The sequence below is a fragment of the Myotis myotis genome, unplaced genomic scaffold, assembly GCF_014108235.1.
Source record: "Myotis myotis isolate mMyoMyo1 unplaced genomic scaffold, mMyoMyo1.p scaffold_m19_p_9, whole genome shotgun sequence".
Classification (NCBI taxonomy): Eukaryota; Metazoa; Chordata; class Mammalia; order Chiroptera; family Vespertilionidae; genus Myotis; species Myotis myotis.
Window position 1 is genome coordinate 7,286,021 of NW_023416401.1, and position 10,063 is coordinate 7,296,083.

A 10,063-nucleotide genomic window follows, 5' to 3' on the forward strand; every position below is an offset into this window, starting at 1 on the left:
AGGGAGAGAGAGAAACATCCATGATGAGAGAAACATGGATTGGCTGCCTCCTGCACGCCCCCTACTGGGGACTGAGGCCACAACTCGGGCCTGTGCCTTGACAGGGAATCAAACCATGGCCTCCTGTTTCATAGGTTGATGCTCAACCACTGAGCAACACCGGCTCGGCCAATAACAAGTGTTCTTTTTCTTTTTAAATATATTTTTATTGATTTTAGAGAGGAAGGGAGATGGAGAGATAGAAACATCAATGATGAGAATCATTGATCAGCTGCCTCCTGCATACCCCCTACTGGGGATTGAGCCTGCAACCCAGGCATGCACCCCTGACCTGAATCAAACCCGGGACCCTTCGGTCCCCAGGCCAACACTCTATCTACTGAGCCAAACTGACCAGGGCAACAATTGTTCTTAATGCCCTTTTATCTTTTGCTTTTTCCCCCTGGAAAATGTTCTGCAAAAAAGTCAATAAGAAAGCATAAATAGTAAGAGATCATCACTAATTAAAGATTAAAATATATTTTAAATTGGTTTTCCTTCACTTACTGCTTAAAATTGATAATTGTAAGAAACATGAACATAAAACTGAAAAGAATTACACTGGAATTATGACCAATGATATCTAGCATTTAAAATTGAATGAGTCATGAATCAAGTTCTGGTTCTAGCCAAGATGTAGTAGCTCATCCTCCCAAGTCCTTTTTCTCTTATAAGTAAGAGACTCTGCATATAACAACAAACAGGCATAGGAAGATGAGTAGAGGTGGAAAGGGCGCAAACTTCCTAGGGACTTTGGGACTTGAGAAATGACATAGCAGTGAGTTCTCGGTTTCCTTGTTGCCTCCCATATATTCAGGACAAGGCACCAGCTACAGAAGGCTCCAACCTGGAACCACCCATAGGCAGGAACAACAAAAGTTTCTAGAAAAAGCCTATTACTCCTAGTCATAGGACTGACTATAAATGAGAGGGTGGCCTACCCGAACAAAATCTCTTTGACAATACCTACCCATCACCAGTCAAACAGAAATCTAAGAATTGCACCCGCCTCACCCTACAGTTAGAGCGGGGCCAAGCAGAGCGATCTTCCACCCCACCTTGCTCATGAACCACAGAAGCAGGTGGTGTTGGCAAGGCTGAGCAAGGAGCCAGTCTTCCCTGTGCCCTGCCAGAAGCAGGCAGCACTCTGAGCCCCTTCCAGGTGGTGCAGGCTGGCCCAGCAGGGAGCTGATTTCCCACCTCCCACCGCAGAAGCAGGTAGCAGGGCTTTGTATCCCTGCTGGGTAGTGTCAGTGGAGTCAGGTGGCAAAGTGAGCCTCCACCTCACCTCACAGCAGCAGACAGCCAGCTAGTGCAAAGAAGGGCTCGTCACATCCGGCTTCACTGCCCTCCCTTGATCCCGTGTCACCCAGGCCCACTGAGATGCTGAGCCACCATCCCCACCAGCACGTTTTCTCCTCTGCAGTATGTTGAATGGTGGCCCCCCAAAAGCCATGTCTTTGTCAAATCCCTGGAACCCTGATTCTGACCTTATTGGAAAAAGGGTCTTTGCAGATGTAAGTTAAGGATCTCAGTAAAATAATTCTTGGTTACCTGGGTGGGCCTTAAATCGAATCACACGTGTCCTTACAAGAGATGCACAGGGGAGAGACGGGCGAAAAAGGGAAGGCCATGTGAAGACAAGCCACAAACCAAGGAACACCTAGTTACCTAGTGTGGTAGTTATAGTAGTTATAGGAAACGAAGACACCCCCTCTGGTGTCTGAGCAGGGCTCAGTGGGCATCTGGGCCTCCACCCGCACCTGGCATCAACAAGTTAAAACAAGGTAGTGGGAGATGGGATAGTCAGCACACCTCCCTCCTACCTCCGCCACCCAGGTGTCACTTCAATCTAGGATTCTGTGATATATGCCTGGTGCAAATGCAGCTCCTCTTGATCCAGAGACCTATGAAATAAAGAGACAAGTTAACTGCCCTTCTGCCTACACACAGACACACACACACACACACACACACACACACACTATACAATTATAAAAAAGGAACAGGAAACCCCAGTAAACATACCCATTGGAAAGGGGGAAGAATATAGTCACTGGTTCAGAACAATTCTGATATCCCACTGGGCCTCATTCTGGCCATGGGGAAATGTTCCCAGACTAGACCCTGGTCCTGCTCGCTGGGACTTGCTCCCTGACTCACTGTTCTCCACTGAGAACAATGGTTTTCGTGACACTGCCTGAGGTGTCGCTGTCTGAGATGTCCTCCTTTTCCATCCTCTTCCTCTATTCTTTCTGAAGAAATAATCCTTGTTTGTAGCTGATTAACTTTCTTAGGCTGCTTCCTATACAAAAACAGTAAAGGGCCAAGAGGCATTTTTATAGCTTCATCCATCTTTTAGGCAAGTTGGTGTTTTTGCCAGTACCCCGCTCTTTCAAACTTTGAGTTTTCTATATCTGGTTATGGTCTATTATATACCCTAAAGCCACACCTAGAAGTGGTATCAACATATGCTTTTCTAGATGTTCTTACTGCCACTTTTGGATCAGGCTTCTGTGGGACCAAACCCTTGGGCTTTTGTCCACTTGAAAAATCTACTCAACAGAAAAATCTACTTAACTCTCAGAAGTCTTATCAAAATGTCTGATGGTCACAATCTTGAAGTTGGACTTGTGCTCACGTCTTACTTTGAGACTTTGCTACCTGTGTGGCTAGAGATAAGACAACAGTTTTGTTTTCCAATTTAGTAGTTCTGGCTCTCTATATTACCTTTAACTTCTGCTTGCAACCTAAGTGCGTATTTCCACCCCCTAAAGCTCAACTTTTTCTTTGGTACTTCAGCCTATACAGCTAACACCCACCAGGTGGCGCTCTCTACATTCTACCTGGAGATATCCTTGCCCAAAGTCAAAGTTCATTAGGTTTATTTTGTTTTCCAAGGTACATAGGCAGCTATTTTAGCAAATGTTTCACAAAACAGCTTTTTAATAATGCCACAAAATAACCACACATTCTTTTCTCGACTCAAAAAGAATACATTGTCATTATAAAGTTATCAAGCATTTATCCTTTATATATATATTCATATATGTATATTTATTTAATCCTCCCCCGAGGATATTTTCTCATTAATTTTTAGAGAGTGGAAGAAAGAGCGAAAGACAGAAATATTAATGTGAAACACACTGACTGATTGCCTTCTGCATGCGCCCCGACCAGGGCCTGGGCTGGGGAGGAGCCTGTAACCAAAGTGCATGCCCTTGACCAGAATTGAACCTGGGAGCCTATGGTCCAGAGGCCGATGCTCTATCCACTGAGCCAAACTGGCTAGGGCTATTCTTTCAATATTGATATCAACTGTCAACCTCTTTCCCTATTCAGTAGTTACTATTGCTAATAATTGTTTTCTACATAAAATAGCTTTCATATGCCGAAACCGGTTTGGCTCAGTGGATGGAGCGTCGGCCTGCGGACTGAGAGGTCCCGGGTTCGATTCCGGTCAAGGGCATGTACCTGGGTTGCGGGCATATCCCCAGTGGGAGATGTGCGGGAGGCGGCTGATCGATGTTTCTCTCTCATTGATGTTTCTAACTCTCTCTCTCCCTTCTTCTCTGTAAAAAATCAATAAAATATATTTAAAAAAATAGCTTTCATAATCATTGATTAACGAACATTTTACTTTGAAATATAACTAAAATTTATACTTTGAAGGAATTATTAGAGAAAGCTTATGGTTGTTTTTTTTTTTTATGTTGAGCCTCTCAAATAGAGGCTAATAATAAATTTGAATTAATGCCTTATTTTAATGACTGGAATCAATACTGACTATACGTATATAATGGTAACCCTACATATTCACATGATAATTCCATACAAAATTTCAGTGATGTCACAAATGATCCTGAACTAGTTGATTATTCAGCTACCCAAAGGCAAATAACTGAATTTGGCTGAATACCAAGACTAAAGCTAAACCTTAGTGTACCCTTAAATATTCAGATATTGGGAGTGTGCACTTCCCAATTCTTTTCACTGTTAGGGTGTTACATCAAAGTTGTTGTCTATAATGAACCAGAATACGATAGTCTGGCTACATCTAAAGATGGAATATTCTACTATTAATATCTCAAAATTTTCTATCAGTATAATTAGTTTACATAAATCAACTGCAGGCTGAATTTTATTACAGTACAAATTTGTAATATGGGACAAAAAGAAATTGCTACTATGACACAAGTAACCACTTTATAAAAATTCCGTAGTAACTTACGTTTTTTAAAAAAATGTTTTCTTTTATTATTGATTTCAGAGAGGAAGGAAAAGGGAGAGAAACATCAACGATGAGAATCATCTATCGGCTGCCTCCTGCATGCCCCACACTGGGGTTCAAACCTACAACCTGGGCATGTGCCCTGATCGGGAATTGAACTGTAACTTCCTGGTTCATAGGTTGATGCTCAACCACTGAGCCATGCCGGCCAGCCTATATGTATTTTATATTTATGCATATGCAAACAGACATACATACACATATAGTTGAAAGATTCTGTGTATCCAGAATCCTGCCTTGCTTCTAATTAGAGACGACGGAAAACAGAAAAACATGCAGCCTCGGGTTGACTGCACCTAGTCTTCTGGTTGCAAATTAGGTTACACCCATTGGCTGAAGTCTGGTGGGAGTTGTGGGGCAAAGCCACTTTTCTCATTTGTTGTTGTTGTTGTTTCTGCTGGCTATCGAGGACAAGGAAAAGTGAGGCTTCCCCCCCCCCCCCCCCCCATGTTCCAGTGTCCACCTGCCAGAGTCTTGTGTGCAAAAGGTGACTCATCAATGACAGAGGGGGCAGCAGCTTCCTGATCACGGGGTCACAGTGGTGGGCGACTGCTCTCCAGCTCCTAGATGTTGAGAAGCAGTGGCAGTGGTGACAGTGTATGGACTCCAGCTGCTGGCATTCATAGTTCCACTGATTGCTTCTAGAGACAGCTCACCGGTGGACTGGTTCTGTCTAGTCCTGATTTGTTTCTGGAGTCCCAGCCTAGAACGCACACCTTCAGCTCCCCCATGATTTTGTAGTAAGCATTTAATTCACTACATTTAAATTTCCCCTTGCTTAACACATCTATAGAAGTTCCAAAACAACATTTGAAAGTTTATAATTTTTTAAAGGATCTTAACATATTTGAAAAAATACTTATTAATATCTTAAACTTCGGTGTATCTTTTATATAATAAATACAACTTAGGAAAGCAAGGAAAAATATCCCAAGTATCACCAAATTATGAGAGCCTCACCTATATATATCAAAAGCAGGACTTTCTTTGTGAATTAAAAGTGAGACATCATTGTTTACATGAATAAATTTTGTAGAACAAGGTTATATAGAGATTACAGAAAAAAAATAGTGCAGATAATACTGTGAGGCAACAGGATGAAAGTGCATTCCACACAACTCAATAATTTATTTACAAGTGGTAGCAGTATGCAAAAGAGAGAAATGCAATAAATAAGAAAACAAAATAAATCTAAGTACGCAGATAGCAGACACAACCTCGGACTCCCACAAGGTAACGGATAACACTGACCAGGAACCTTGCAGGATTACCTCTCAGTAAAAGGGTGAACTGAAAAAATAACCCAACCACAAAATAAAAGACAGAATTAATGGGGGAGGGAAAGGGATAGTATCCCTGATGTATTTTGTGTCCATTGTCTGCCCCAGATCTAGGGTTTAATTTTCAAGATGAGAAATTAAAATGGTCCAAGCTAGTGGTTCCACAAAGTGCTAGCAGAAGCAAGTGCAAATATTTTCTGGAGGGACACCTGGCATGCAGACCTTATAGGAGTCCCACAAATAAAGCCCAGCAAAGGTGAGCCCACACTCCAACATCACAGGACACGTGAAGGAAAAGGCAAGCTCGAATAAGTTGCCAACATAAATAAGACAAAGAATCAGTCTTCCACCAAAAAATTCAAACATGTATATTACCAGCAAAGAATAAAAATGTTTAAAATAATGAGTAAAATAAAAACAGGACTAATAAACTGGGTTTAATACAGATAGTATAAGAAAAAATTCAAGTAGATTTTTAGGAAAATAAAATAGAACTTTGTATCATTCTAGGGACAGTGCAGAACAGAAACTGTTTTGAGCAAAAAGGGACAGATTTAACACAGCTGATTAGACACGTAGAACATTGTTGAAAGAGTAGGAAGGGCAGAATCTAGGCCCTCAGGGATGTCTACCAGAATACTACAGAGCTAGGAGAGATACTACCTCTAAGTATACAATGGAACTGTTACATGCAACAGCATATACCAGTGTTACAGCTGTAATGTAAATATCAGGAAATCATTACATCACTTCCACAAATACTTCTTGACATCCATAAGCTGGTGACCAGACAATGGAACAAGGAGTCCAGTTACCATCTCCCTAACAATTCTCTCTCCCAGAAAGCTGTAGAATAGACTAAGGAATAGTATTACAAAAATAACTCATGTTTGGGGGGAAAAACAGAAAGGGGAAAAAATGACTCCTGTTTGCAAAACCTTACTTGTCATCCCCCCAAATTCCTAGATGCTCTATCCAACTCCAATAGAAGACTAGAGATTTATTTTCTAGAAAAGAAAACAAGATGATCTTTGAACTGGACAATGCCAAATACAGTTCAGAAACTAGGAAGTGTACTAAAAAGGAGAGGATTAAATGACTATATGCATATTAAATGGTGAAACTTTCAGTCCCCTACCCCCCACTTTGTTCCTGCCGGGAGCCGGTCCATGCTTGCTGTTTCAAGGGACCTGGCATATATGGCATACTGTTCTTAATATGTTTGCTCACCTTCTTGGCACTATGTGTTTTAACCAAGGTCTCTGAGAAAGGTTGTTTCCCCAGGTAGGGATTTTCCCCTGAAGTTAGGGAGGGAATAAAACCTCTTAACTAAGTGCCAGGTGGGTAATTAATCACTTTAACTACGAACAATCATGTTTAAGCTACATAATCTTTAGTCCCTGGAATGGAGATAAGAAACGCCCTAACCTTTGAAATAGAGATTGATAGGATTGGAATCAACTGGTATAAATACAGATGTAAGGAGAACAGAACAAAGAGAGACAGAACCTAGGCACAGAACCTACACAGAATGTTCTCTAGAGACAGAAGAACTTCGCTGGAGAGAACATGGCAAAAGATCCTGGACAGAAACTGGCCTCAGAACCTAGAGACAGAACCTAGCGAGAGAACATGGCAAAAGATCCTGGACTGAACCTGACTACAGAAATTGGCAAGAGAACCTGACTAGAACCTGGTGACTGAACCTGGCTGGAGAACCTAGCAAGACAACATGGACACAGACCCTAGCAGGAGATCCTAAGCAGAACCTCTCTGGAGATCCAGACCAGAACTTGGCTGGAGATCCTGGCTGGAGATCCTGGCTAGGCTGCTGATCAACTGAACACTGTCTCCGTGTCATTCCTTCTTCGCCGACTCCGTCTACGCCTTTGGGGACCCCTGGACCCGCTGGGGTTGGACCCCGGCATGTTCCCACAAGACAGGAACATCCATAATCCAAATAGGTTATCTCAAACATCATCTTTGAGAAACATAACCCATCCAAAAAGAAAGACCTACTGTTACTGACATCAGAAATTCCCCCCAAAATGGCCCAGTCAGATCATCCTGCATGAAATTTACAGTTGACAACTCCTGTCCAAACTACCAGAGCTTCCAAATTTTTAGTCCCATACTCTTACTCAAACAAATAAAAGCAAACTCAAGTTCAAGAAAATATTTGGAAACCCTATCACTAACATCTTTAAAGAGATAAGAAAATGTTATATCCAAGAAATAAGAACAGGATGTCATAGAAAGGAACATTTAGAGAATAATAATTTACTCTTTAAACGTCGGTGCATAAGGCCCTATAATTGCCCTAGCTCACTCATCTGAAGAGAGTTTCTAGGGAACAGTTTGGGCGGGGGAAACCAGAGAGCCTACCAATCTGTGAACTGAGCAGAGTACCGGAGACAAGAGAGGCTGCCCAGAGAGCTGCAAGGACTAACTCTCAAGTCTCCAGCTGAGTACTGATTAGTACAAGGAATTACCCAAGTGTGGGAAGGAACCAGCTGAAAGGTGCAAAGGGAAAAATCTCCTGAGCCCACCTAGAACCAGACATATTTCATGCTATGACCAGCCAGAGTAAAAAAAAACTCACAAATCACAGGTGACATAATAAGTCTTCAGAAGGATTTTACCCTGTAGTAAGGTAATATTTTTCCTAGATCAAATGCTGCTTTGGTTGCACGTAATAAAGTAACTTTATAAAGCTATAAAGCACAACTTGTAAATATTTATGATAAAACAGAAACAATCATTATCCAACAAAGTAAAAAAATGCACGATGCCTTTCATACAATTTAAAAAATTACCAAGCATGCATAGAGCAGAAAAATATGACCCATAATAAAGAGAAAAACAAACCAATAGAAATACAATCACAAATGAGCTATAGAAAAAGACTTTAAAAAGATTAACATTCCATATATTCAAGGATAGAGAAAAACTGAGCATATTAAATAGAAACATAGAAGATACAAAAATTAACCCAATTAGGTATCCAGAGAAAAAAAATGTCTGACATGAAAATTACACTGAATAGAAATAACAGATGAGATACTATGGAAGAAAAATTAGTGAACCTGAAGACAGAGCAATACAATCTATCCAAAGGGAAATAACGACTGAAAACAAAATGAACAGAGCATTAGTGAGCTATATGTTAAAAACACGATAAAAAGAAATCGCCCTAACCGGTTTGGCTCAATGGATAGAGCGTCGGCCTGCAGTCTCAAGGGTCCCAGGTTCGATTCTGGTCAAGGGCGTGTACGTTGGCTGCGGGCACATCCCCAGTAGGGGGCGTGCAGGAGGCAGCTGATCGATGTTTCTCTCTCATCGATGTTTCTAACTCTCTATCCCTCTCCCTTCCTCTCTGTAAAAAATCAATAAAATATATTAAAAAAAACAAAAGAAATCAGTAGGTAGACACACAATAAAAACTGCAAAGATAAAAGTGAGTATTTTAAAACAGCCCAAGAAAAATGAATTCTAAATCCACAGTTCTAAAGACATAATTTCAGGAAGTAAAAACAATTCTACTTTGAAGGAATGTCTGAGATGCAAGAAAAAAGGTGAGCCAAAAAAATTAAGTAACGTGGGCAAACCTAAACACTGACTATATAAAATACTAACAATATCAAATTTGTAGGTTAAATAAAGAACTGGAGGAATTTGATTAGAATTAATATATTTTAACATCCTCATGTTTGAAAAGAGGGTACAGATAGATATTTACCATTTTTAGATGTTAAATTTATAAAGGTAATACAAAGTACTTAGAATGATTAAATTTCAAATCAGTAGAGGGAAAACATAATAAGTAGAAAACACAGCCAATCCAAAGACAGAAAAGGAATAAGGATAGGAAAGAAGCATAGCACAGAACAAGGGAAACATGGGCAGTAAAAAATAAGGTGGAAAAATAAATCCAATTATACTTGTACTTCTGCACTATGGTGGGACAGATAGACTTCATAAAAAACAGACTTTGGCCGAAACCGGTTTGGCTCAGTGGATAGAGTGTCGGCCTGCGGACTGAAGGGTCCCAGGTTCGATTCCGGTCAAGGGCATGTACCTGGGTTGCGGGCACATCCCCAGTAGGAGATGTGCAGGAGGCAGCTGATCGATGTTTCTCTCTCATCGATGTTTCTAACTATCTCTCTCCCTTCCTCTCTGTAAAAAATCAATAAAATATATTTAAAAAAAAAACAACAAAAAACAGACTTTGTAATCATTGCTTGGTTTTACTATATAAGAGAAAAGCCCTATCTCTCTACCCTTACAACACGGGGGTGGGGGGTGGGGGGGAGAGCGGGGGGAGAAGAGCTGAAACAAAAGCAGGAAAGGAACAGGAAGCATCAGGCAAGAAGCCTGGAAGGTAGATTTTATCCTAAAAGCAAATGGCCTGCAAATGACCTCTGGAGAGAAAAACCTTAAGACAGTAGCAAGG